This window comes from Dipodomys merriami, unplaced genomic scaffold (assembly GCF_024711535.1).
Source record: "Dipodomys merriami isolate MVZ:Mamm:240054 unplaced genomic scaffold, mDipMer1.0.p SCAF_68, whole genome shotgun sequence".
Taxonomy (NCBI): Eukaryota; Metazoa; Chordata; class Mammalia; order Rodentia; family Heteromyidae; genus Dipodomys; species Dipodomys merriami.
This window is the reverse complement of record NW_027206268.1, coordinates 6,048,896-6,062,605: the sequence shown is the minus strand read 5'-3', so window position 1 is coordinate 6,062,605 and position 13,710 is coordinate 6,048,896. Positions and strand designations below refer to the sequence as shown.

General features: G+C 49.2%; 1 protein-coding gene across 2 annotated transcripts in view; it reads left to right on the top strand.

Moving 5' to 3' along the window:
• Positions 1-13,710, top strand: part of Slc9a9 (solute carrier family 9 member A9) — a 279,904-nt gene that overhangs the window by 67,951 nt on the left and 198,243 nt on the right. The window lies entirely within an intron of this gene.

The window sequence follows — 13,710 nt, the reverse complement described above, 5'->3', positions numbered from 1 at the left end:
CCTATCTCTCACTTGGATTAAAAATGCCTTCGCTTGTCTATGCTGCAACAGCGTGGAGACCCACATTCAGCCGCACGGGGTTGAAGGCCACAAGCATCAGCCAGTATTCAGAAAAAAAATCACTCTGATGTCAGCAGTGTGTCCACCCTGCGTCCAGGAGACGCGAGTCGCTGGGCCTAAGCGATGTTGCACCCAGAAAACTCCCTAGCAAGGTCCTGTGTCTAGAGCAGTCCAAACTGCCGTGTACCATCAGCCCACCGAGACCCTAGATCTCAAGGCCATCTGGAAAAGTCTCTCATCAGTCTTTTGTTGTTGCTGTGTTGCTTGGTTCTCTGGAGCTAGGATCCAACCCGGAGCCTGGTGTGCTAGGCGCGCACCAAACCCACTGAGTTCCGCCCGCCCAACCCACAGTTTTGAATTGCATGTTGAAATATGTACTACTGAAGTAAGGACCATCTACTGCTAAAAGGAAGTTCACCAGTCTCTCGTCACCTTTTTCCTATGGATATTAGCAAGTGTACAACCCCGCGGGTGGACAGAGCTGTAGTCGAACGGTGTGAAAATGAATTGATGGTATGCCGAAAGGCTGACCCCTTCATAAATAACTGAAAGTGGAGTAAATGAATTAGGCACAGACACACTGTGCCGCCCAGATTATGGCGTTTAGTGAAATGCAGGCAATTTAGTTTTATGAGATTAAACTAATATGTCTGAAATTCTGTTTCTCTTCTTCCCCGGTCTCATTTTTCGTGGGCAGTACATAATAGCTCGTAAACTAGTTTACACCAGGCCTCAGAACCAAAGCAAAGAGAAAAGGGATCCAATGTCGGTATGATTTAAATACATGGATGTGTCCACTAGACCATAAATACTCTAGGCTCTGACTTGGGAAAAAGTAGATTCAATAAACACCAGCCAGAATGTCTCCATTGTGGCCCCTTTCCTTCGCAGGACATAAATAACCAGTGCCTAAGGCCCGACAACCTCCGTCCTGTTTTGTTTATAAACGCCTATTAGCATGTTGTCAACTGCAGCTTGTCACAAATCCGAGAAACCCGACGTGTAGGTGGCATTAGCCCTGTTCCAAAGTGTACTTAATGTGGCTAAATTGGGGTAAACTCGATATCAGAAATAAATATTTATCTAAAAAGAGTAAACAGAGGCTACTGCGGTAACCCCTGGGGGAGCCATGGTCTCCAGTTCTTTTTTTGATCAATTTTAGTTAAAAGGCTAGCTGATGTGAATTATTGGCTCAGTCCCTCAATCAGGCCAAGCTAATAGTCTTTCATAGATCCCTTTCTCTCTCATCCTTACTAAATCACGTTAGTGATTACATCTCAGGAAGCCCCTACGGATGCCTTCGTGTTGCATTAGAAAGCAAATGTTTATAAAGTGCATCAAACGGACATTGAGTATTGATTTAGAACGTCACTCACAGTGTGGGACAGGCCTACCCTTACCTGCCCTTATATCTGATCCACACCAGCCCCCTGATCCATTTATAAAATAGGGATATAATCAATTATTTTACACACACACACACACACAGACACACACACACACACACACACACACACACACACACACACACACACACACACAAAGGTTCATCATAAAGTTTAAATGAAAGAATATATGTCTTTATTATTATGTGTGTGTGTGTATATGCCAGAACCAGGGCTTGAACTCGGGGCCAGAGTGCTGTCCCTTAGCTTTTTCACTCCAGGCTGGTGCTCTATGGCTTGAGCCACAGCTCAAGGACGGATAATTGGAAATAAGGGTCTTGCAGACTTTTCTGCCCAGTTTCGAACTACGATCCTCCAACCTCAGCCTCCTCCTGAGTAGCTAGGAGTGCAGGCGTGAGCCACCGGTGCCCGGCTGTTATCCCTGTTTGAACTCTAAGATGGGGATACTATTTTGCCGTCCGACAAACCCCGTGAGGTATGTGCAGAGGGCGCAGGGCTCCTCTCCCGCGGTCATCGCCAGGGGAAGGCGCGGTGCTCGCTGTGTGCTCCTCTGACGCTGGAAAACCCCATTTGCAGAGGTGGAAGGCGGTGGTTTTCAAAGTAGATTTGCGCATGGTCATCTTCTGTACCGGGAGGGGGACAGGTCTGGAAAAATCACAGGCTTTAACCAAACGCAAGCACCAGGCCGCTCTGTCCTGCAAGCTTTGCCGAATCCCATTGATACCACCAGATGCCAGCCTACTTAAAAACAAAACAAATCACAGCAGCTTTTATCTTCAAACGTGCAGCAGATCCCAAAGCCACCCGGGCTCCTGCTAGAGGAGCAGGTGACCAGCCATGGGGACTTGCCTCACCGCTGACGCAGGACTATGTACTCTCCCAGATGTGTCCCTTCTAGTCCCCTTCCTGTCCGGTCACAAAGCCTGCCTCCCATTTTCCCCCAGACCCTGGTCCCCCCTAAGCCACAAGCCCAGGGTCCCAGCTCTCTCTCTCCTCCGTGTGTTCGACCTCCTCCCCGTGAGACCCCCCCGTGGCGCTCGGTGGTCAGATCTCCACCTTTCGGTTGGGCGAGGTGTGCGAGGCGCGGTCGGTCTGCTTCCTGTGCGGTTGTTTTGTTGTGGTTGTTGTCGCTGACCTCTCTCGGAGTGGAAGTTGGCGTCCCCGCCACGCTCTCGCGGTGTGGTGCCCCATCGAATCTCCTCCTCTCAGCCTACTCATTTCTGTAAGGATGACAAGATGGAGATTCGTTTCTGATCCGTTCCTTTCACCCCCAATCATTCCAATTATTCCTGCCGGGAACGGGGCTGTGTCTCTATCTCACGAAGGCGTACACTGAGCTCTCTCTGTGTAGCCCTGGCCCAGGTTGGCCTTGAACTCACGGCTCCAGACAGGGCTGACCCGGAACAATGCTCCTCCCGCCTCTGATAACACCAGGCGCTGATATTACAGGAATGTGCACCATCCCTGGCCTACTCTTGTTGTTCCTCGTTGAAGTGACTCTCTTATATCAAAGGAAGGTACAGACTTTATCCACAATGCTGGCCAAGTAAAGCAGCCGTAAACTCATTCCCACGGCAAAGCTAGAGTTTTGGGGTTGTTTTGTTTTTTTGTCAGTCGTGGGGCCTGAACTCTGGGCCCGGGGGCTGTCCCTCAACCCTTCACAAGTGCTCTACTACTTGAGCCACAGTGAGCCATTTCTGGCTTTTTCTGTTTATATGGTGCTGAGGGATCAGACCCAGGACCTCATGCATGCAAGGCAAGCGCTCTACCACTGAGCCACCTTCCCAGCCCCAGAAAGCTAGAGTTTTAAACTTCACAACCTCAAAGCTATCATCATGCCTAAAATACTGTTATTTTTACAATCATGTCAAAAAAAATAGCCTCCCAAGTGCTAATCCTTAGAATTTACAAATACAAATCTATTCGCCCAACACAAGAGACTTCCAGAGTGACTGAAGGCTCTGGGCTCCAGTAGGCCGCATAGAATCCGGGGTCCCTGCAGACCTGAGGACTCCCCTGGGGTGGGGTTCGAGGAAGATGTGACACCCGGTTCCAAGCACAGAGACACAGGGGTTAGCGGCTTTGCGGAGGGAGGAAGGGATTGTGGGCCAAGGAATGCAGGTGGCTACTACACGGCTGAACCTCCCTTAGTTCTACCCAGTGAAATCCATCTCATTTTGCTCCCTCCAGAGCTGTAAACCATGAAAGTGGGGCTGTTTGAAGGCACTAAAGTTTGTGATAAATTGTTGCAGGAGCAATAAAAAAAAAACTAATATAGTTCTTCAGTGTTACCAAATATATGGCCAGGTTGAAATTTCCCAAATTGCTTCTTAATTTAAAAAAAAATCTTTATACTTACTTCCTTTGATTAAAAGTGCAGATCCTGCCCGTGCGTGGCTTTTAGAATGCACAGTTTCTAGCAGCACTTGTTGCCAAATACTAAAACCGTAGGGTATTTTCATACACCAGCATTATAAACCTGTATTAACAAATGAGGAATCTAAAATGACTTCGGATTTTCAATCATGGAAATCTGGAATCCTCCAAATGAGCCATAGACATCATTGACTGTCAAAATAGAACATACTTTGTAAATAGCCCTTAAGAAGGATCTGTTGAGCTCTTCCCGTTGACCGGAGAATTTTCCAGGCCTGGTGGACTATGGTAAAAAGTAAGATGCAGAAAACTACTTTTATAATGTTATTTAAAGTTCTACACACAGTCACTATCCTTGCGCATTTATGTATGGATCATTAGATCCCATGCATCATGTGTACCTTGAAAAGAACAATTTATGAAGAACAGGCAGGGCAGGAAAAAAAATGGGAGGAAAAGAAAGAAAGACTAGACCCAACACAAGCATCAGTGTAGTGTGATCACACGGGTGAACTCAGGAGCCTGTCCGTACACCTAAAAAAGGAAAACCGGAATTTCCCACAGGTGAGAATGTTAATCATACCATATTGGTAGATCACCTTCACATTGAATGGAAAGATCTGAAAGGAAAACCCTCAGACTCCATATGATACTGTACGTGGAGTTAAAAAAAAAATCACTGAATGCTCCTAGCACACGTAAGTCACACATCTCGACTCGCTCCATGGCTCATCGTGCTAGGATTCCAGTGCTTACTGAAGCCCGGAGCACCGGATGCTGGCTTTCGTAAGGAGACTACTGGCTTATGCTAATTGAATTTAGAAAATTCACTGTGGCATTGTCCTGTCTGGAGAGTAAATTAAATGCATGGATGATAATTCATTTACTGAAATTAGAAGCCAGGAGGAATACGGATGCAAAGTTGCAGCCTCTCGGTGGCTGATTCGGAGCTCAGCCGGCCTGTACTTGATTCAGTGTCCTTGCACCCGGGCTATTTTTACTCTGGAGAGTTGAGGCCTGAGATCTAGTTCGAGTTCTGTTCCCAATGCACGGAGGAAAAACAAAATCCAAGCTGGACACCTGTCTGCGCCTTGCTTTTCTCATCTCTTTCTAGGAATGTGTTGGCGGCTAAGATTACTTCCCATTCTGTGCCAGTGGTCCTGTTTTCCTTCTTAGGATAGTTATCATCAGGAGAAAGGTTACCCAGGTACATTCTCTTCCAAGACAGTGGAGACTGCGGAAGTCCCGGTCCCTGGCGCCTGCAGAAGTGTAGAAGGGTTTCCTTCAGAAACACAAACAGGGGCTGGGAAGGTGGCTCAAGGGTTGAGCGCTCGCCTAGCATGCCCAAAGCCCTGAGTTCGATTCCTCAGCACCACATCCACAGAAAAAGCTGGAAGTGGTGCTGTGGCTCAAGTGGTAGAGCACTCGCCTTGAGCAAAAAGAAGCTCAGGGACAGCGCCCCGGCCCTAAGTTCAAACCCTAGGACCAACAATAAATAAATAAATAAATGAAAGAAAGAAAGAAAAGCAAGGGAAGGAGTAGGTATTGGGGAAGGGGATGAGTGGAGATGCATTATATTCATAAAGTGCTTGGTTAAATGACAACTCCTCGGTACAACTACTTAAAGAGATTTTTTTAACTTAAAGATGCATTGTAGGGGCTGGGAAGGTGGCTCAGTGGTAGAGCACTTGCCTTGCATGCTCAAGGTCCTGGGTTCGATTCCTCAGCACCACATAAGAAAAAAGAAAAAAGCCGGAAGTGGCGCTGTGGCTCAAGTGGTAGAGCGCTAGCCTTGAACTGAAGAGCTGAGGGACAGCGCCCAGGCCCAGAGTTCAGGCCCCACGACCAGACCCAAAAAAAAAAAAAAAAAAAAAAAGATGCATTGTACTCACCAGCTGACACATTGAATGGAGACCCCTTTGTTCAGTACTTAAGTATGATTGATGATGATGATGATGATGATGATGATGATGATGATGCTGATAATCAGCACCAGCCATGCTACCTAAAACCACTGCCAGGTGGGGCCCTGGCTCGGGGGCCGATGGGTTTCTCAGTGTTTAGCTGGACTGTGTGTCACAGTGTGTGCACAAGTATCTGAAGGGAGGTTCTGGGGGAACGGGCCGGGGATAGGATTCTAGTGAGCGTCTAATTCCTCTCGGAACCGCCACGGAGGACTCAGTAGGCGCATGATGGAGTGGGAGGGTCTGGATGAGAGATCTCCCTCTGGGCCAGGTGTCCCGATCCCGGACGTGGTCCAGGAGAGCCAGCCCCGCCCCCCACGGTACCTTCCATCAGCAAACACACGCCGTCCAAGCCCCACACACCAGAAGCGCCTCCCGTGCCCCCCACAGAACCACCAAATGCTGCCCAGAGAGTTATCCCCGAGTTGGCCAATGTCTTGAAATACACTCATCCCCCTCACCCCAACAGCGAATTCCTCTTAGGCTCTTCCCTGGCTTCCTGTGATAATAACCCGTGCCACGCATCCTCACTGATTCATTGATTTATGATGGGACATAAGGCTGCAAGCTCTCTCTGTCTCTTCCAAAGCGGTCGTGGAAAAAAGCACCCACTTTCTCCCCGCCTTCCCGTGCAGAGAACTCAAGAGGGAAACAAATAATCAAACGATCTTCACCCCGTGAGGGATCTCTAGGTGTGGTGGTCTCTGTTGTGTCTTTAATTATCTAAAGCTGCCCCTCCCGGGGTCCTAGCCGGAAGCGGAGTGTAGTCAGGCAAGCACCCAGGCTAGGATCCCTGGCCCACATCGCCACCCCCGCGGTAGAATAATGAAGCGATGTCCACTCGAGTTTGTCAGGCCCTACCCTCTCATCTGCTCCCCCCCCCCACACCACCCCGGCCGTGAATTTCAAAGCCACGTTCGGGGCTTTGTTCAGGTTGGTTCTTCGCCATTATTTCACACCAGTTCCGCAGCTCCTCTAGTTAAAGGTCCTTTCCTTTGTCGCGCGTTGGCCTGTCCACACCCTGAGAGACCACCTGCCATCCAGTCCTCTCCACGCGTGTCTGGAGTCAGCCTGACTCGTGGCTCTCCTCTTTCTGTGGACACAGAAAGGTGGCTTCATCGTGGTAGGGGTCTCACATGTGGGGAAAAAAAAAGATGATGATGATGATGATGATGATGATGACTGTCTCTGTGGCGCGAGCGCTCGGGGGAAATCACGGGATTGAATTTTCATCTCTTCCGTGAACGCTGTGAGGACAATCCGCGTTCCCAAGTGGAAGGTGTTTCTAGGGACACCACATCTGCAAGTCACCGTCCCTGATGAATGTTTCGGCTGCGGGGAAGGAAGCTGGGGTACATGGGGGGAGCCACCTGTATTCTGTCAGGTTTACCTCCGTGTAACTGTTCTGACGGGGACACGTGAACTGTCTTACCTCTGATCGCCCTGGTGCTCCGAGCCCCTGTCTTGGGTGGTTACCATGGTAACGGCTGCAGGGGCTGCTGGGTGAGCGGCACCAATGTGTGGATAAAAATAGGCATTAACTACCAGTCATCGCGCTCTTCGGTGTCACTGCCGCTGTTACCCAAGCACCGTGGGTTTTAAAACGGGTGTGGGGCGGGGGGGAGGGGGGTAGGGGGGCAGAGCATTTTCAACGAGGCGCCAGGGCATATCTGCATAAATAATGGTGATTGGTCATGTGTATAAAAATATGTTTAATTAAATTCCTGTTAATTAAACCGAGCGTTGCGCCCAGGCCCTCTCTGTTATTTGCACCGGGTTTAGCCTGGAGGAAGATGCTGAGCCACCGAGCCAGGAACCTATCATTAAATGCGGAGCTGTTATTTTTAGAGAAAGGCCTCTTCAGGAAGGGTGACTTAATTGGGCACCCTCTCTCTCTCTCTCTCTCTCTCTCTCTCTCTCTCTCTCTCTCTCTCTCTCTCTCTCTCTCTCTCTCTCCTTTGTTATTGAACTCCTCAGTTTAATTTTTTTTTAACTCGGGAGAAATGATCGCTGACATCGGTGTCCCCAGAGGAGTTTTGAATTGTTCAGTTTTGCTTTTCTCCAGGCTTTGACCACGCCTGCCATGTGCTCTCATGGCTCTGTTCCAGGATTTACCCGTGGTCTGTATTTGTTTCTTTGGTTTGAATCTTGTCTTCTTTTGAAAAATCAACCCAAAAAACAACCACCAAAAGTGACACATTTCTTCTTCCCCTTCCGGTCCTTTCTGCCTCTTCGTGAGGTTTGTGGTTTCTTGTCACTGATAGTGCGTTATCAGCACCCTGTGTAAGAACTCAGGAGAAAAATGGATAATTTTTTTTTATTAACAGGCAAAAATAGGGAAAAAAAAGATTTCATTGACAAAGCAGTCTCTTCACCCCAGTGTTGACCATCACAACCAGAGACAACCTTCACCGACTGTCTGCCGAGCAGCGTAGAAGACGCAGAGATGATTTCATACCCTTACTCAGAAAAACTCAGGGCACGTGCTCACGTCTAACGTTTGTATTCCTGGATTATCCGCTTGGTCATCTAGCAGAGAAACCTGGGCGACTGCCTTGCTGTGTGGGAAATGGGAGCAGTGGAGAAATCACCCGTACTTTCCTGGGCTTTTGCTAGTGGGGACGGGGACATTTCACGGTATTTGACTGTGACCTCTGTCTCCCTGGTTCTATGTTACACACACAGCCATTGGATCGCTTATAGAAGCTGAAGTCTGTAACCCAAATACCCATCCTAGAAACCCAGACTCCATGCCTGAGCATCGAATAAAAATAACAGCCTGGATTTACATTGTGTGTTCCTTACAACAAACTCAGCTTCCACATACCAAGTTTCTCTCCTCTTTACACCAATGTCTTAGCTAAAGAAGGCCGTCTTCTCTACTAGAGGTAACATGACTGAGGTGCAGAGAGGCTGTGAAGATTGAGTGTGTACAGCAAGCCAGCGGAAGATAGAAAAGCTGGTCTCGGTTTCCTTGGGTTTCCAGGCTGTGTTTTCACAAGACTTTTCTCTAACTCTCAGCCAGCACTAAATCAGCAGTGTTCCACCCATCAAGAAAACAGTCAGACTTGAGTCTATGTGGAGAAGCAACTCCACACGGCTCAGTGGCAGGACATGGGAAGGCTCCATCACATGTGTGCACAAACATCTAATTCATGCGTCACCGCAGCCGGCTGGTTTCCTCGGGGATGACTTCACCTGACACTGGTCTGTCCGCTCCGTTTACTGCTTGGCAACTCTACAAACCATACCCTCGGTTCCACCACCACCACCACCACTACCACCACCACCACCACCACACCGGGGCACCATTGGCAAGATCAGGAAAATACAAAAATATTCTGTGTCCGGGCGCCAGGCGGCTCCCGCCTGTCATCCTAGCTACTCAGGAGGCTGAGATCTGAGGATTGAGGTTCAAAGCCAGCCCGGGCAGGAAAGTCCGTGAGACTCTTATCTTCAAAAAACCACTAGAAAACTGGAAGTGGTGCTGTAGCTCAAGTGGTAGAGTACTCAGCCTTGAGCTGAAGAGCTGAGGGACAGCGCCCAGGCCCAGAGTTCAAGCCCCATGGCCTACATAGATAGATAGATAGATAGATGTATATATATATGTACATATATAGATATAGATATAGATATAGATGGTGACATGCTGTCTCATGAATAGAGTCACCACATGGAGATGACCCGAGCAATCATCCCGGTAACCGCGACGGCAGTATGCCGTTGTACCAACGCTGTCATCTAAGTGTGGGATCGATCATTCCTCGTGTGGCAGGAAACATGTCTATCCCCGGCTGGTCGAAGGAGCTCGGCGGAAGCTTCCGGTGCCGGCTCACTAGCTGGAGATGGTGAGCTTGTGGGTATCACGGCTTCCCTCTCCACACGGGTGGGTTTGACAGCGGGAGTCGATGTTCGCTACCCCAGGACGGAGCGAGGAGCAGCAAGGCCGGGCCATGCAGGCCTGTGCTGGGTTTGGGGAAAGTGGAGCTCTGGAGGACAGAGCAGAGACCACACGGATGACAGCCGGCTCTTCTAAGGGCTTCCGGATACTGAAAGCGGACAAAGCATGACTCCAGGTGGTCTGGGGATAGGATTTTTAGATCACGTTGGAAGGTGGGGGGAGGGGGGGAGGCAGGGGGAAACAAGCCAGCCAGCAAGCAAGAGAAAAACAATTGAAGCCATTCGGTGGACATCTGGTAAGCAGCTGTGTGGACAGCCCCTCTGGCTTCCTACTGCAAGGAACAGAATGGCTCCGTTTAAATGAAAGCAGTTCATCCTCAGTGGTGCTCAAAGACACACCTGCAGGACAGGAGTCCTGAAGGTCGGCGGGCAGCCCACGTGGTCTAGTTACGTGCCAAAGAAAAATATGGCCCCCGTGGGGAAGGCCGGATTTAGACATTCCTTCCCGTATGCCCTTCCTTACCGTCTGGGCTGGCTAGTGAGGGTCCACGTCACGAGGAAAATGGGAATCCAATCCAAGGAGGCATTCGCTCCCAGCCCCCTGTGAGTACAAGGGTCACACTTGCGCAACCCTGAAAGTGAGTACCTCCTTCCGGAAAGCAGCCCAGAGGAGAAGAAACACCCACCGGGGACAGTCTGGAATTGGTTCTTCTGGCTCATCAAAGACCCACGGAACCTTCTGTGGGAATTCCTTCAGAAGTAGCTCCCTTCTTTCCAGAACAAGGCCAGGGAAGGACAAAGGATTGCCCTTGGACCTAGCTGCTACAGATAAGGAACGTTTTGCTGGCCAGGTACTATTTGGGATGCAAGCTGAACCGAGAGCCCTCCCTAAGCAAGTACTTCCGGGTTGGTGGGCAGGAAGCACACAAAAGGGGCAGCAACTGCCAATTCTCAAGAGCTCACGGCATGGTCTGTGATCTTCGAGATTCATCTGCCCGCTCCCTCATCAGCACAGAATTAATTGTCTGTGGCTGATCAGCAGCTACCAGGGCCTTGGCAAACACGTGTATTATCGACTTTTTCTCCAAGGGGATCAGAAAGAGTGCTGGCCGGCTACTTCTTGGGGGATTGTTGTGAACAGTCTGGTTTTTGCATTGGAAGATGCGTGCTTTCCAGTCCACAAGCGCTGGCTGGAGAGGGTCATTCCAGGCAGGATGGAGCTGGCTCCCGCGGCGGTATCCGATGTCACCCAGCACCTCTGGGAAGGCTTTCTTCTCCTCTCCTGGCCTGACCTTGTTTGACTGCTGCAGAGGGTGGTTGGACTCTTCAGTATTCTATTCTCTGAAATGAGAGATTCCTTTTTTTCCATTGCAAATGAGATCAATCACAACTTAAACCAAAAGCTTCAGGCTCCACAACCATGTCATTGTGCAGACAGGAAGAGCAATGGCATGTATGGACGCTGGTTGTTAGAGAATGGCGTGGTCTACACCGCTTCCGTTTCTGGGGTCAGACACACAGGAAGTGCTTAGTTCGTGTTGGTTCGCCAAGGACAGGCGTGCCCAGGAAGTCTGGGTGCTCAGCTCGCCCGCCATTACTGACAGAGCTGGGGATATCTGTTCTCAGGGGCCGTGGGACTGAATCTCCCACAAACACAACGGTTTGTGACGGCGCCAATTTCATCTCACAGGTGACGCTGAGGAGTCCAAGTTGGCCCAGCTGTCCGTCCGCTCACCGTAGGGTTTTGCTCATCTGTGTGTTGAGCTTGGATCGGCTCGCTCTGGCTTTCCCCTCTCCCTTCCCTCTATTTTTTCTTCAGAGCTTTGAATGGGTTTCCTTTCCTACATGGGCACAACGTACTTCACCCTCTTTGTCCTCCTTCACCCTCCCCTTCCAAACTCTGCAGAGGAGAGAAAACACAGGCCCCCTGCACTGAAGCTGGCTCATATTGTGTACCACGAACTCCAGGGCTATCCGGTTTCCTAAAAGGGGCGCCATTTTGTTCTTCCTTATGGCTGGTCCACCTCTTTCCTGGCCCCTTTCCTGTCGTAAGGGACACCGTGCTGGCCAATTCCTGGGATGCGTGGACAGGGCAGTGTTGGCGCCAGACCAGGGAATGGGGGGACTCCCACAGAGGGATGAGTGGGTGCCCCAAGCTCTACCCCCCCCACACACACACACACACTGGCCACTGCCACAAGTATCCTTCCAATGAACTATAACCCCAGCCTCTGGCACGACCCCCTTCTTCCTGTCTTGGCCCAGGCGGTCTCCCAGACGCCCAGCCCTGACTCTCCCCGGGCTCTGCTGAGTGAGCTGTAGAGCAGGAGCGTTCGCCTTCCGCACTGAAGCAGCTCTGTGAAGTCCCTCCTCGCTCCTCATCTGCAGAGGGGAAGAGGGTGACACTGGGTGTCTGTTTCGTCGCTTTTCGTTGCTGTGGTGGTTCATAGAAGGAGAAGGATCTGCCTGGGAACCTCCTTATTTTCTGCCCACAATGATCATGACGGTCCTTTCGCTTCATCCTTTCCTTACATTTGTTGTCATGAGCATCGCTGTGTGTGTGTGTGTGTGTGTGTGTGTGTATACCACCAGGTGTTGATTTCTGGATGACCCATCCCCTATCTCGGGCTGCTCTTTTGTTCCACTAGGTTTTTCTTTTAATGCAGTTTATGATCTTGTAGGCAAACACTCGACTGCCATTTTCATTTCTAGAAATCACAGAATGCTTAAGTAATGGTCTTGATGGTGTGGCCGTGTGAGCCATCTTCCCTCAGAAACCAGGAAGACAGCAGACTCCCCCATTAAACCGCACCATGGCTCATTACACCCCATTGGTGAGAAAATTGGGCCTTGTTAAATGTTTATGTTCTTCGCTAATGTTAAATTTAGAACATTCACGCCGTAGGTACTTTGGGGGAAATTTCAAAGCGTTTGCTAAAGTGCCAGCCGCCTTCAATCCAGAGTTTACAGATACAAGGCCTAGAAAATATTCCCTACCGTGGTTTATGATCTGGGTTTTCTCTTTCTAATTGACGTGTCATAGATTTCTTAATGATAAACCTCATGACCCTCTAATTGCCTTTTCTATTCTCAGTGAAAACTAGGGGATATACTTCTGGCTTTTTAAATATATATATATATATATATATATATATTGTTACCTACGAGTAGCTGTACAAAGTGGTTTTGAGTCCACAGATCCGTGTGCAAGCACCGTGTGCATCTTGATCAATATCACCCCTGGCCTCTTCTTCCCCATTAAGCAAAGAAGGAAGTCGATTACTCTCAAACACCATGTGGCCGTGACTGAAATCAGGAAAGACTGTGTGATTGCCAGTGCTTTTATTACCCCTCCATATGTCGAAGAAACCATCTTCCTCGAAGCTCTTAACATTTCAAAACATGGACTTACACAAATACAAAAATATCAGGGGCAGAAATAGGAGTAAAACTGCACTGGCGGAGATGATAAACAATGTTCTTCCTTCTGGAGTTGCTAAGAATCTCTGTGTTTATGGCTATCTCTCAGGGGCTGCGGGGATGATATTAGCCTTCAGGAAGCCTTTACGCAACAGGGATCCAACACACGCATTAAGTCTATAGCAATCATTTCAGGGACTCTTCTCCCATTTCTCTTAAAGATCACGCTTCTCTAAAACCGTTCTCTGCAGACAAGGAGTAAACTGATACCTCAGGACAATGAGTCTTGGGCCTTGTGGGATCCGAATCCTTTATAACTCATCACCATCAGAAAGCACCCCAAGGAGTTTTTGCTTATGGATATCATATCTATTGATACGCGTTATAGGAGAAATCGTGACATCTGAAGACGTAACTGGACGAACTTACAATAGCAGCCGTTTACCCGTTACTATGGCTGATGTATTTCATGAAAAATAAATAAATAATTTCTTTTCCCAAAGAGATTTAAACACAAGGAAACCTCAGTAGGTGGAGGAGTCTTGTGTTGCGTGGCTGCCAGGCTGTGTGAGGTGTGGAATGGT